This window comes from Sarcophilus harrisii, chromosome 1 (genome assembly GCF_902635505.1).
Source record: "Sarcophilus harrisii chromosome 1, mSarHar1.11, whole genome shotgun sequence".
In the NCBI taxonomy this organism is placed as follows: Eukaryota; Metazoa; Chordata; class Mammalia; order Dasyuromorphia; family Dasyuridae; genus Sarcophilus; species Sarcophilus harrisii.
The window spans coordinates 690,093,487-690,108,586 of record NC_045426.1 but is presented as its reverse complement, the minus strand read 5'-3'; the positions used below and the strand labels follow the sequence as shown (position 1 = coordinate 690,108,586).

At 38.5% G+C, this 15,100-nt stretch overlaps 1 protein-coding gene across 1 annotated transcript in view; it reads right to left on the bottom strand.

Annotated features, from left to right (window-relative positions):
- The window catches only part of RPH3A (rabphilin 3A), a 354,517-nt gene that overhangs the window by 245,838 nt on the left and 93,579 nt on the right, over window positions 1-15,100 (bottom strand). The window lies entirely within an intron of this gene.

Below are 15,100 nucleotides of genomic sequence, written 5' to 3'. Positions count from 1 at the left end.
GAGGTCCATCCCATGGTTCCATGACCCCACAGAAGAATTTTCTCATTTTACTTATAGTCCACATTTGGTCCCATCCACACTGCGTCCTCTGATTGGTTGCCTGGTACTGTGTCTGTGAATTGTCTCTTTACATAACTGGTAAGTTCCCCAAGACCAGAGTCTATGAAACACAGGATTTTGAGAAGAAAATAATCTCAGAATCCAACCCATTCAGGTTACAGACCAAGAAATTGAAACCCATATAGCCAAAGTGACTTGGCCAGAGTCATGCAAGTAGTCACTAGCAGGTGATTTCAAATTCAGGTCTTATGGTTCCAATAATAATATTAACAAAAATAATAAGTGATCGTGTTGTTGTTGTTGTTATAAAGATAGGGACTGTACCCATAATTTCACCAAAATATAGGCAGGGTTTTTAACCTAGGGTCTGTAGATCACTTTCAAAGGATTCATGAACCTGAATTTAAAAAATACATCCTCATTTTTCACTAAACTCAAATTGAAATTCATAATTTACTTCAATTATTAATTTTTAAACTAACATTCTAAATGGGGACCCAGGATTTCACCAAAGGGGTGCATGAGACCAAAAAAATTTAAATCCCCCTGTTGGAGAAAGGAGTCCCAGGTGAGAAAATTCCCTCCACTAATAAAAGTCAGCAACTTTTCTGCAAAGTGAAGAATTGTCGAGAATTTTGAGAGGTTCTGCATCTTGCCCCATGTCACTCAGTATGAGTCAGAGGCTGACTTTGAACTCAAATTTTCCTGATTTAGAAGCTAACCCTCTATCCACTTTGCTCGGCTGTCTTTTCAATAACTATATATGGTAATATAATAATAATATAACCTAACCTTTCTATAGTACTTTAAAGTTCACAGATCTTTGCATATCTCCTTATTAAATTATCTCCTTTGATCTCCTATCAACGCTCTGAAGTAAGTTATTTTTATCTCAATTCAACAGATGGAGAATCTAAATCTATTAAGTAATTTGTATGGGACCACAAGCTTGTGATCTAGTGAATAGAATACCAGTTTGTTTTTTTGTTTGTTTTGTTTTATTTTGTTTTGTGCATTCTAAGATATGGCTGATTGTGGTGTTTTTTTTAATAGCTTTTTATTCATAAGATATATGCATGGGTAATTTTTCAGCACTGACCCTTGCAAAACTTTCTGTTCCAACTTTTCCCCTCCTTCCCTCCACTCCTAGAATACCAGTTTTGAAAAAGGGTCCTGGATTCAAATTCTGCCTTTAATACTGGGTGATCTTGCACTATTCAATTTATTTCAACAGTCCTCAGTTCCCCCAACTATACAAGAGGACCGGGTGAGATGCCCTTCCTTCCCTAATTCCTGTCTTCTAGACCTAGAATCCCATGACTTTCTGGTCCCAAGTATCTGAGGTAGGATTCCTGGCTACAAGCACATTGAGTTCTGTACATTCAGTTCCCAGCACAAGGTCACATTCTCACCAAATGCCCCTAGTTGGACTTCAAGGGGCCTCTCTATATAACCTGTTACAGATTAGCCCAGGCTATTGTAAATGATGGGCATTTGTTGCCCTCTCAATTCTGGAACCCTGTGGAAGTTGATGGAAATATAATTTAATCCTCCCCTGAGCAAGGGCCTATAGTCGATTTCTAAGGATACAAAGATTCCAGCCCTGCTCTCAAGGAGCTTCCGATCTAATGGGGTATGGGAGGGGACAAATTATTAAGGACTTAGCTCTTGGATCTGAGTTTCAGATGAAGGGGTTGTATGCGGCTTCTGAGAGCTGGCTCTAGAGCTATTATCTTAGGAGTGTATCTCCCACACTTCCTGTTTTCAAGACCTCATTTCTTCATCTGCAAAAATATTAAAATAAAATTAAAAATAATATAGAGTATTATCAGGCCATGAGAGGTAATGGGTTACTAGAGAGTCAGTCAGAGTTGGAAAAAAACCCAAGGTTCAAAATCCTTTCTCTTTCATCCACTGGTTCAATAAACCAGTCAATCAACAATATTGATTAAGTACCTAGTATGCACAAAAAACATTGGGGATAAAAAGACAAGGAATGGTCATCATCACTCACAGGGAGCTTACCTTTTATTTGTAACAGGTTTAGCACAATGCAAGCACTATATAAATGTTAGCTATTATTAGCCGGTAGCTAGGTGGATAAAGCACTGGGCTTGGAGTCAGGAAGAGCTAAATTCAAATCCCAACTGTGTGACCCTGGACACTGTTTGCCTCAGTTTCTTCTTCTATAAAATGGGGATGATAATAGGCCTCCATCCCAGGTTTATGAGGATTAAATGAGATAACATATGATGATAACAAATAGTGATAATTGTAGTTACAAATGTTTACCGATTAGTTTCACTGACTAGTCTGATCTTTATTTTCTGGCTAAGCTTTGGACAAAGAAATTGGGAGTGGGGGGGTCTCACTTCCCCACACTTTACTCATTAATTGAGGAAAAGGGCCAGATGTTGCCATGAAAGAAGGCATGAGGTTGAATTCTGGGAATCTGCTTGAGGCCCAGAAATTCCCCACTCTGCTTCTCTCCATCCACAGGCAGGACGAATTCTGCTGAAAGTCTGCCAAGTCCTCCCGGCCGGCCTCCACGTTTGTCCTCTAAATTTTCCAGACACAAGCCCAGAGTCGTTGGTATTCAGGGGACATCGGTGCCGGTTAATGCCATCCAACTTTTCTCCCAAGTGACATCCCCTCTTTCCCCTTGTCCTGCGTGTCCCCCTCCCCCCAGGCAAAAACAACTCATTTCTGATTACCGGCACATCCTCCATCCTCCGCAGGGATGGGACTACTTGTGAGCCAGGAAGCTTGGGCCAGCCCCGGGCTCAGCATCTTTACAGCCCAAGGAGGAGAGGCCGAGGTCCGTCTTCCCGTGCTCTTTGCCAGATAACCCCCCTGGATATTAGAGCCCCCTTCCTGTTTATGGCATCTTTGAAGTTTATGGCACTGACACAGCTCTGGGGACAGAAATAAGAGTGTGATACCAGCTGGGGTCTAATCCTCTTCTTAAAAAAAAGAAAAGGGAATGGTCTTACCGAGAAGCAGAACATAAAACTGCCCCAGCTGACATAAGATCTTGTAGTTCATAATGTCATAGCACAGAGATCCTAGAACAGGAAATGTTAACAATGGGAGGATACTTAGAACTAAGAATGTCAGATCTCGGAGGGGAAGGGGAACAAAGAGGAATGTCAGAGCTGAAGAGGGGGTCTTAGAACAAAGAATCTAAGAGCTGGGGGGTCTTAGAACAGGGGATTGTCAGAGCTGGGAGGGACAGAGAATGTCAAAACTGAGAAGATCCTTAGAATAAAGGATGTCAGAGCTTGAAGGGGCCTTGAAACAGGGAATGTCAGAGGTGGAAGGGATGTCAGAGTGGTAAGACCCTTAAGGAAAGGAACATTAGACTTGGAAGGACCTTGATGTTTTTACCTATGTGACCTTATGCAAGTCAATTTCCTTCAATAGGTCTCGGTTTCCTCATATATGAAATGAGGGAGTTGAATCAGCTGGCTTAAGAGGTTCCTTCCACTTCTAGATCTCTGGTCCAAAGATCCTATGAATGCCATATCCTATATAATGAATGAGAGGGGGGCTTAAGAATATAGAAGAGATGATGGAAGATATGGAAGAGATGATATATAAGGTTCATCCCACTTCTGAATCTATAATTCTTTGATTCCCTCCAGTTCAATGAAACCCCATCAAATCCTACTTTGTCTCTTAAACGATCTCCTAGAGTTCAGACAAGCCACTGACCTCTAACACACTAGAATCCCCATCATGGATTCCCACAGTGTTAAGAGATGAAAAAGACCTGAGAGCAAATCACACAAGAGTATTCTATATTCATATATAGTATTTTAAAATGCTCACTTCCCTCACAACCCTGCAGGGACATGTTCAGCAGCACATTACCATTTTGCTAAATAAACGTATAAGGTGATAAGGATGGTTTCAGTAAAACTTTGGGAGACTGATGCAAAGTGAAGTAAACAGAACCAGAAGAATGATTTGTGCAGTAATGAGGACACTGTGAAAATAAACAACTTTAAAAGATTTAAGAAGTGGTTGATGAAATGATCAACTACAATTCAAAGAATTCATGATGGAACATGCTCCTACCTCCAGGCAGAGAAATGATGAACTTCTCAAACACCAGGTCAGAGCCCAGATGAAAACATATTTATCCTTCTTCCTTTCCTTCTTCTCTTTCTTCCTTTCCTTCCTTCCCTTCCTTCTTCCCTCCCTCTCTTCCTCCTTCCTTCTTTCCTTCTTTTCTTTCCTTCTCCCTCCCTTCCTCCTTTCCTTCCTTCCTTCCTTTCTTTTTCCTTCCCTTCCTCCCTCCTTCTCTCTCTCCTTTCTTCCTTCCTTTCTTTCCTTTTCCCTCCCTCTGTCCCTTCCTTACTTCCATTTTTCTATCTTCCTTTCTTCCTTCATTTCTCCCTTCCTTTTTCCCTCCCTTAATTTTCTCCCCTCTTCCTTTCTTCCTTTTTTCTTCCTTCTGTTCTTGTTCTTTCTTTCCTTTTTTCCTTCCTTTCTTTCTCTTTCTTTCATTTTTCTTCCTTTCTTCCTTCCTACATTTTTTCTTCCTTTTGTTTTTTTGGACATAAATAATGCACAAGTTTATACATTTGCAATGAACTATTTTTGTGCATTTTTTGCTGAGGCAACTGGGCTTAAGTGACTTGCCCAGGATCACATGTTGTCTTCTTAATAGATGGAGGATAAGAAGATGGAGCATAGAATGTAGAACAAAAATAAAATAAGAAAAAAATTTAATTCCCTCTAAAAACAATTTTAACTAATGGTGCTCCAGCCTTGGACTAAAAGCCACCAGTGAAAAAATTAAAATAAAAATCTCCAATAAAGAGAAACTCATTCCTTTCCAAGTCTGATTATATTTGAAGATGGCTCCAACTCTAAAAAAGATTATCTAACATCAAGTCTCAATGTTCAACCTTTTCTTTGGTTCTTCTCTCTTTTTCTTCCTACTTTTTCTCTCTGAGACCAAGATGGGCCTGGGGAGAGAATCCTAATCTTTTTTCATGTGAAAGACTTTAAGATACTCCAATTGTATCTTCTCTTCTTCTGGCTCTCTTCTTGCAGTCCCTGTCTTCACTAAGCTTACAGTCTAATAGGGAGACATCTATAATAAGGGCATTCAAGAATTATTAAAGTGCTTTGTGAGGTATATCAGGGGAAATGTCAAAAATGCTTCCCAAGTGCACAGCAGAGAACAAAAGAAAACATACAAGGAAGCGAAGAAAAGATGGACAGCTCTGAACACAATAGGCTTTCCTGAAATAGAAATTTAGTTTCATATTTTGAATCTTATGTTCTGCCGTACACATGATATTATGTTTTCTTTCCTATTTCATTTTTAAGTTTCAAATAAATAAAATTTTTAAAAGACACTTTCCAAGTTTAAAGTCTAAGAGTGGTGATCTTTTTGTCCCCATACAACAGAACCAAAAGCCAGGGGATAAAGGATGGAAAAAGGCTAATTTCATTCTTTGCAAGGAAAATCTTCCTAATAATTAGACCTATTCAAAAGTAGAATGGGCTATCTTGGGACATGCCTAACTTCCCTATCTTCCGAGGGAAAGCCAGAGAATCATTTGTCAGGAAAAGTATAGAGGGGGCTCGTGACCAAGTATGAGTCAGAATAGATAAACAGAGGGGCCCCTCCAACTATGAGTATCTGAAATTCAGTTTCTTCAATTTCTAGGTCTCATAACCACTTTGACCTAAAAATGAATCCTATCTTCAGGGTCATAAAATTACACAGGGCCATGGGCTAAAATAAAAATGAAAATTCAGAGAAAACGAAAGTTGGCCTTGGAGTGAAAATAAAATTTCCAGTTATTTTTAAGCACTGGATATGAGCCAAACATGGCACTCCTCTTCCTCCCCAGGCTGACAAAGGGCAGCCGCCAAACAGTAACCAACGGACAAAAGTCATCTATAATTGCCTGCAACATTTCCTTGATTCTGTCATTATTGACCTGTTTTTATTCATTTAAGTTTTCCTATGAGCTCTTAGGATATTTTCCACTCAAGCTTGTCAACCACATGCTATTTAATCCCAGCCTGGGGGACAGATAAATCTAGTCATGGATGCAACACAGTGTCTTAATAACTGCCCTGGATAGGAGAAGGCCAGTGCATTATCTCCACACCAAAGGAAACCAACTCTATTATAAAAGGTCAGGTTTAAACAATATTAGAGCAAAAGAGATTGAAGAAAAGCAGGTTACAAAAAAAGAAAAGCTCTCTCTCACACATGGGATCTCAGGCTTCTCATCTAAATGAGATAAGAAAAGTCATCCTCATGCCCTAAAACACATTCTTCTTTCACCTCTTTACTTAAGATCCCAACCTAATATTTTCTTCTTCCAGAAATCAATTTTCTCACCAGAAAATGCACTGATTTATTTACTTATTTTGAATAGTACAATATGGCCCATACCCAGGTCACCCACACCTTTTAGACTGCCTGGTTGCATCAAAACCACAGTTCCAGTGCCCCTCTTAAGTGTGACCTTTTCAAGTCATCTTGTTGATCATCTTCACTTCCCCTTCAAAATTCCCTGCCATTATTGTCCATAAACTTGTGTCCATATGGATTTTTCCTCCCCATCTCCACCAAAGGAAATAAGTTTTCTGAGGGCAGGATTTTTTTTTGTTTTTTTATCTTCAGTGTTAGCATAGTTCCTGGCATATCATAGGCATTTTAATATGTGTTTCAAGTTGAATGAAATAAAAAGTATAGTATAGTGGCAAGAGTACTAGGTATACAGTCAGTAATTCGAATCCCAACTCTGCTTCTTGATTTCTGTATAAGATAGGCTTTTCTGTGCCTCAGTTCCCTCATCTGCAAAATGAGAATGTTGAATTAAATAATACCTAAAGTCTCTAACTACTCTACATCTTTGGTTCTGTGTCATATATAGCCAATGACAGTGTCAATGACTTCACCTCTATGTACCTCAGTTTCCTCATCTTCAAAATGAGAAATTTGGATTAAATAACAGCTAAAGACCCTTTCTGCTCCATATCTTTGGTTCTCTGTCATATATGGCTAATTGTGGTACAATGACTTCACCTCAGTTTCTTTATCTGTAAAAGTACATTAGCCCATATGATGTCCTTGAGGGTGACTTGTAGTTCTAAACCTATAGTCTTATGGATGGCTTTGAAGGTCCCTTCCAAATCTGAGTTCCAATATCTAAGGTACTTCCCACTAGGTTTCTCCATATTATTCCCTACACAGTAGGGAAACCTTCCAGGACCCTAACCTTTGGGTCTCAGATCTTATCTGATTTGCTTTTGAATGTCTAGACTGAAGATGTTTATTTAAGAAGTATGTTCTGCTCTACCTCCTGCTCCCACCTCACTCCTCTGAATGGTGACATTGTGGATGGGGCATAGGGGACACACAGCACTCACTAGAGGTGAGTGATTTTGTGCCTTCCATTTTTCAGTCTATTCTAAAAATGAATTTCATTCACTTATCTTATCTTTGATCAAGCTTCATAAGTGGATTTTATTCTATGAATCGAATAGGGAAAATGTCATTTGCCAACAAGTACCAGGGTGAGTTTTAATCTTCAGATTCAAAATTGCTGGAAAATGCTTAAGATTAGAGTAACTAGGGAAAGCATAACAGCCTATGGTAACAGATCAGCATAGAGACATCCTCTACTCCATAATATGGGGCTTAGTCTATGAATGTGGAGTTAGGAAGAGAGAGAGAAGAGTGACAGGTAGTGGAAATAGGGGTATGGGTTCAGGATTCTGTTTTGGCCCTGTCATGGATTAGCCAACATGGATAAAAATCACTTGACATAGAGTATATCTCAGTTTTCCCTTCTGTAAAATGGAAATGACACCCCTGCCGTCTAATGTAATAAGTATCCCATGGAATTGATACAATGATGGAAAGCACACTGCTACTTCCTCCCTGTGTTACATTACAAAACCATTACATGTCCTTGAGCCTTGGGTTCCTCATCTATAAAATGAAAGGGATGAACAAGACCAGTGGTTCTCAAAGAGTGGTCCAAAAACTCCTAGGGAGGTTTCTGAATCCCTTTCAGAGGATCTACAAATTCAAAATTAGTTCTTATTTCTAATGGACTAAACATCTACAAATATAACCTACATAAACAAAACTCTTTGGACAGATCCTCAATAATTTTTAATAGTATAAAGGTTCTTAAAATAAAAGTTTCAGAACCACTGAACTAGATAATTCTGTGCAAAGTGTTTTACATAGTGACAGAATTATCATCACCACTGATAAAAGATATCTTTGTGCCCTTAAAAAGGGAAAAATAATTATAGGTGTCAATTGCAACCTATCAAATGAGAAAAAAATACTTAGAAAGTACTTAGTATAGTGTGTGGCACATAGTAGATATTTAATAAATGCTTATTTCCTTTCCCTCCCCAAATAGCCTACATGTTTTCTATATATTTGAGATATCTAGATCGATGATCTTTAGTGAATGAATGAAAAAATATTTATTAAATATTCACTATGTACCAGACATTATGCTAAGGGTTGAAGATGCAAATATTTTTTTAAAAATAATAGCTGACATCTTAATAGGGAAAACAGCACATATAGGGAAGTGATGACCATGGCAATGTTTTGTTCTGGGGAAGGTGGGAGCATCCGTGATCTGTGGTAAGCTGATGGCAAGATGGCTTAGGGTGGATGGGATGTGAAGCAAAAGTATAAATTAGACTGGATTCATATTCTGTCTTATTCAGGAACTAAGTACTGGATACTAGACTGAGAAGTCTAGGCTTCAGATCTACGTGGAGGGTTCTAGTTCAGATGGAGAGGAATAAACCAGCTGGGGCAGGCAGATGAGAAGATGGCCTGATGCTGGATGGGAAATCAAAGCTAGCTGGCTTTGTGTCATATCATATGTACTGGGATCCCAAAGAATGGGGTTGGAGGGGAGAGAGAGAGAAAAAGCCGGTCTCAAAACCAACAATCTGTAATCAAATCTTGATTCTCCCACTTATTAGCATTGTGATCCTCTATCACCACTTCTCAGAAATCTAAACAATTAAGATTCTATGTTGCAAAGAAGGAAATGATTTTCATTGGCATTGGGAATTTCTACACAAAACAAGCTTCTCAATTTTTTTTCATTTGCAACTCCTTTTTACCTGAGAAATTTTTACACGACTCTAGGTATATAGGGATGTAAAATAAATATGCAAATCAAATATTTACTGATAAATCATCATTTCATGACACCCACATTCAGTTACACAGTCCCTTCTGGGGTTCAACTCACACTTTAAGAAGCTTTGCTCTATAGCAATGAGTTCTCAGGTTCAGTCTTTATCCTACCATACATTTTATCTTAGTTATTGATCAGTCATTTTTGAGTCATGTTCAGCTCTTTATGACCCAATTTGGGTTTTCTTAACAAAAATACAGGAGAGGTTTGTTATTTCCTCCTTTGGGTCATTTTACAGATGAGGAAACTGAGGTCATGAGGTCAGAGCCTATGTTATACCAACAAGCATAATGTTATAGGAGATAATACAATCACTTATTTGCTGAGAGAAAGAAGGACACATTGGCTGAAATGCTGGGTTTCGAGTCAGGAAAACTTAAATTCATATTCTGGTCTCCTTTGTTTATTACCTGTATGATCATAAGCAATTATGTAAGAGAAGGAAGAGACAGAATAAACATTTATACACCACCTACTATGTACCCGATACTGTGCTTTACAAATAGCATCTCACAACAACCCTCCAAAATAATTGTTATTATTATACTGGAAAAAAAAGAAATGAATTAATAAAATAATGAATGAATAAGGATTTATTAAGATCTTATTATATACCAAGTACTATACTGAGCACTGAGAATACAAATACGAAAAGGAAGCCTCTGTTCTCAAGGTGCTTTTTTTATCTTTTAAAAAAATTTTAATAATAGCTTTTTATTTTCAAAATACATGAAAAGATAGCTTCCAACATTCACCCTTGCAAAACCTTGCTTTCCAAATTTTTCTCCCTCCATTCTTACCTTCCCTCTCTCCTATACAGCAAGTAATCTAGTATATGTCAAATATGTGCAATTCTTCTATACATATTTCCACAATTATCTTGCTGCACAAGAAAAATCAGCTCAAAAAGGAGCGAGAAAAAAAAGTGAGAAAAAAAAACAAAAAGCAAGCAAACAACAACAAAAGAAGTAAAAAACTATGTTATGATCCACATTCAATCTCCATGGTCCTCTCTCTGGATGCACTTGGCCCTCTCCATCCCAAGTCTATTGGAACTGACCTGAATCACTTCATTATTGAAAAGAGCCACATCTATCAGAATTGATCATCACATGATCTTGCTGTTACTGTGTACAATTTTCTCTTGGTTCTATTCACCTCACATAGTATCAGTTCCTCTAAGTCTCTCCAGGCCTTTCTAAAATCCTCCTGCTGATCATTTCTTATAGAATAATAATATTCCATAACATTCATATACCACAACTTATTCAGACATTCTCCAATTGATGGATATCTGCTCAGTTTCCAGTTCAATGCCACTACAAAAAGGCCTGCTACAAACTATTTTGTACATGTGGGTCCTTTTCCCCTTTTTATGATTTCTTTGGAATACAGACCTAGTAGAAAGACTGGGGGATCAAAGGACATGCACAGTTTGATAGCCCTTTGGGCATAGTTCCAAAGTGCTTACATTCTAATAGAAGACAACACATACAAGAGAATGGTGCTGATAGTGAGAATGGGGTTTTGATCTAAGAAGTCACAAAAACTGTAAGTGGAGTTATAAGGCAATTGATTTGCATATTTTTCCAAGGTATATAATAATAATAACAATAGCTGCAATGTAATAATAGTAACTCCCATTTATATAGTACTATAAATTTTGTGAAGCCCTTCACATAGGTTACTTAATTCATTTAATCCTCATAGCAATCCTATTATTATGTCTACTTTACAGATGAGAATAATCCCACTCATTCAAGATCACCTGCTTAGTAAATATTTGATCTTCCTAAACCTTAGGTCTTCCTAACTGAAAGTACACCACTTTCCTCAGGGTCTAGTACCTAACAAGAACATAGTTGGGATGTATTATTGTTAAGGATGCCTAGATCTGGTGAGCTGTGTCACCAGTCAGAAAACTAAGGACTGAGGCAGCAAATGGCTGGGGTAGTGCATCATGTTAGGTCTCCCTCCAAGTACTTAAATATGGTTTGTTCTCACCAGGAGGGGAAGAGAAGAGGAATGGGGAGGGGGAGAGAAAATGAAAGGAACACTTGCTAAGTGCCACCACCTAAATGGCAGTGGATAGTTAGATAAATTCAAATCCAGACTCAGATACTTAGTAGTTCTGTAACTTGGCAAATCACTCAAACTCTGCCTCAGTTTTCTCTGCAAAAGAGGAGTAATAACAGCATCTCCATCACAAGGTTGTTGTAATAATCAGATGAGATAATATTTGTAAAGCACTTAACACAGAGCTTAGCACATAGTAGGTACTTGTTTGAGGAACTCAAACAACCCTGTTATGTAGATGCTGTACTTATCCCCATTTTACACTATCTCAAGGCTGAGAGATACACTTAGGATCACATACATAACAAATATCTGTGGTCAGATTTGAAATCTTCCTGATTCTGGACCCATAACTCTATCCACACTGCACCATCTAGCAGTCTCCTAGTCCTCTAAAGGACCCCCTAAGACCCCAAAACAGACACTAAATGGCCAAATGGAGGGTGCAGTGCAGCAGCAGCATAGCAGGATAATGGTCAGAGTGACTGAGGGTAGATGAGAATTGTCTTTCTCTGTATATAGGAAGGAGGGCATATGCTGATGAAGAGGGAAAGAGGAAGTTGTCTAAAGAAACTGACGTAGCTACACAAGAAACTCCCTGACCAATTCTGATTTTTTTAAGATATGAATAAATGGCTGAAAAAATGGTGCCATGTGAATGTAATGAAAAAATCATTATACTCTAAGAAGGGACAAATGATCTTATTTTCTTTCTGATACCAAAACCTGTCTTCTATGGAATGGCTGAATGCTAGATGATGTGTTCCACGTGGCTGGGAGTTGTGGAACATTGTATTCTCCAAAGAAGTGAAGTTGAGGATCAGCCAGGAGGTCATGGAGAAAGGTGGATGTGAGGAGACTGCAATACTGTCCAAACAAGAACCATTATACAGGATGTCATTCAGAAGAAGAAAAAAATATGGAAGGTTCATGGAGGCATGGAAATACTTGTATGAATTGATATGAATGGATAGAATTTTGAAAAAGTAAACCTAAGAGAACAAGCTATTTGATGATCATATCCAGAAAATAGCACTAAAATGCATCCTCACTCAGATTAATGACAACTGTCAATCTTGCCTTAGGAGAAGCAATAATGAAACTGACAATGAATCTCTGGAGATGGAAACTGACCATGAAATTGACTAATGAAACCAACTTCTTCCACTTCCTTTATTAAAGAGCTGGAGAAGGGATTGTTCCAAATAAAAGACCCTATTAAGTACAAAAACTTGGACAGATTTTACTTAACTTTTTCACTGCTAAAATGGCGAACTCAATAATGTAGAGGGGAGGGCATATAGTGAAATAATTGTGGAGAGAAAGAAAAAACAAAATGCAACAACAAAGATGGTCTCTACGGAAAGCAAGTTCCCCCTGGCTTTTCCAAAGAAGAATCTGCATGATCATTTGCTTGGGTAAGACAACCATAGGGATCCTTTCTAATCTCCAATCCGTCTCCCTCTCTCAAAATCATACTACACAGCAAATTACTTTCCATTTCCATACCACAGATGTAAAAAGAGAACGCTGGGGCAGATGCATCTTCTTGCCCTGTATGATTTTAAGATGCTCCAGCCACTTGTGTGGAGTCTTTTTCTCAGTTACCAATAGGCTAATGTGGATCTTTGACCTCATTGGTTTGGGCATTCCCTCCAAAGATACAAATTGCGATTCATCCATTACTTGCCTATTTCCTCCATGTCCTTCTAAAAATCCACTATGAGGGTCTATTAGAGTGCTGGGAGTCCTCCATCTGCTTTCTTGACATTGTATAGATACCAATGGAGCATGAAGGTGCTCTCTCACTGGTCAATCTGTGACCTCACTACATTGCTGACCCATTTTTTCCACATCTTTCTCTACTGGCATCCATTACAATGCTTCGCCTGATCTCATTTGAGATGTATTGCAATCTCCTCACATCCAGCATGTACCTCTCTGTGACCTCTTGGTCATGGGAGAACTTCACTTCTTTGGAGAATGCAATATTTTACAACTCCTAGATATATAGAACATAGTCATATAGATACAGCCATTCTGTAAAAGAGTTGCCCTGCTATCAGGAGGAAAATTAAAATGATGAAAAGGACTGTGGTATTTTCTAAAGCCTGCCTTCCTCCTATTCAGTCTTGGGACCAGCATATTGTCCGTTTTCTTTATTTGTTCAAAAAAGAGAGAAATGGGAGTCAGAGAGAAACAGACACAGAGAGACAGAGAGATAGAGACAGAAATAGAGAAAGGGGAGAGGGTAAGAAAGAGGGGGGAGAGAGGGAGCGGGAGAGGAAAAGGGAGGGGGAGAGAGAGAGAGAGAAAGAGAGAGAGAGAGAAATGATAGAATGATAGAAAAAAGGAATGAATAAATAGATAGACATATGGATGGACCAGTCCTATAAATTGTCCATCGAAGAGTAACAATAGTAAATGTTAGAGTGTCATTTGAGTAAGTGCAAGAGACTTAAAATAGAAAATGTCAGGGCCGAAAGGAAGTTTAGAACATAGAAAAATATCAAGAGGCACAAAGGATCAAAGAATAGAGAATGTCAGAGCTGGGAGAGATCTTGAAATACAGAATATTAGACCTAGGAGGAATCTCCAGATAACCTCAGAGCTAGGGAGAACATTAAAACAGACAATGTTCCATATAGAAAGAAACAGGTTTTTATATAGCACCTGCTTTGTTCCAGAAACTGAGATAATCACTTTTTTTTTTTATTTAATAGCCTTTTATTTACAGGATATATACATGGGTAACTTTACAGGATTAACAATTGCCAAACCTCTTGTTCCAATTTTTCGCCTCTTACCCCGCCACACCCCCTCCCCTAGATGGCAGGATGACCAGTAGATGTTAAATATATTAAAATATAACTTAGATACACAATAAGTATACATGACCAAAACATTATTTTGCTGTACAAAAAGAATCAGACTCTGAATTATTGTACAATTAGCTTGTGAAGGAAATCAGAAATGCATGTGTGCATAAATATAGGGATTGGGAATTCAATGTAATGGTTTTTAGTCATCTCCCAGAGTTCTTTTTCTGGGTATAGCTAGTTCAGTTCATTACTGCTCCATTAGAAATGATTTGGTTGATCTCGTTGCTGAGGATGGCCTGATCCATCAGAACTGGTCATCATCTAGTATTGTTGTTGAAGTATATAATGATCTCCTGGTCCTGCTCATTTCACTCAGCATCAGTTCGTGTTAGTCTCTCCAGGCCTTTCTGAAGAGATAATCACTTTTTAACAAATATTATCTTATATGATCATCACAACAACCCTAGGAAAGAGGTGCTATTATTATCTTCATTTTATAATTGAAAAAACTGACATTAAGTGATTTGTCTGTGGACACAAAGCTGGTAAGTGTCTGAGGCTGTATTTGAACTTAGAGCTCTATCCACGCTGCCTCAAGACTGAAAGGGACCTCAATCCAATTAGCTAATTTGACAGAGGAGTGGCTTGCCACAGTCACATAGGGAAGAAGTGGCAGGAGCAAGATTCTAATACCAAGATTCTGTTTTCAAGCCTAGTATTCTTTTCACTGCTTAGCAGCATCCACTCAACTGACAAAGAGGGTCAAATGTGGAAGGTACCCTAGAAAATGAATGTTCGATCAGAGAAATATCACAGGACTCATGTGGAAGTGTTGCACTTAAAAGGTATCTTAGAACAGGGGATGTCAGAGATGGAAGAGACCTTAGAACAGAGGATGTCAGAGATGGGAGGGGCCTTAGA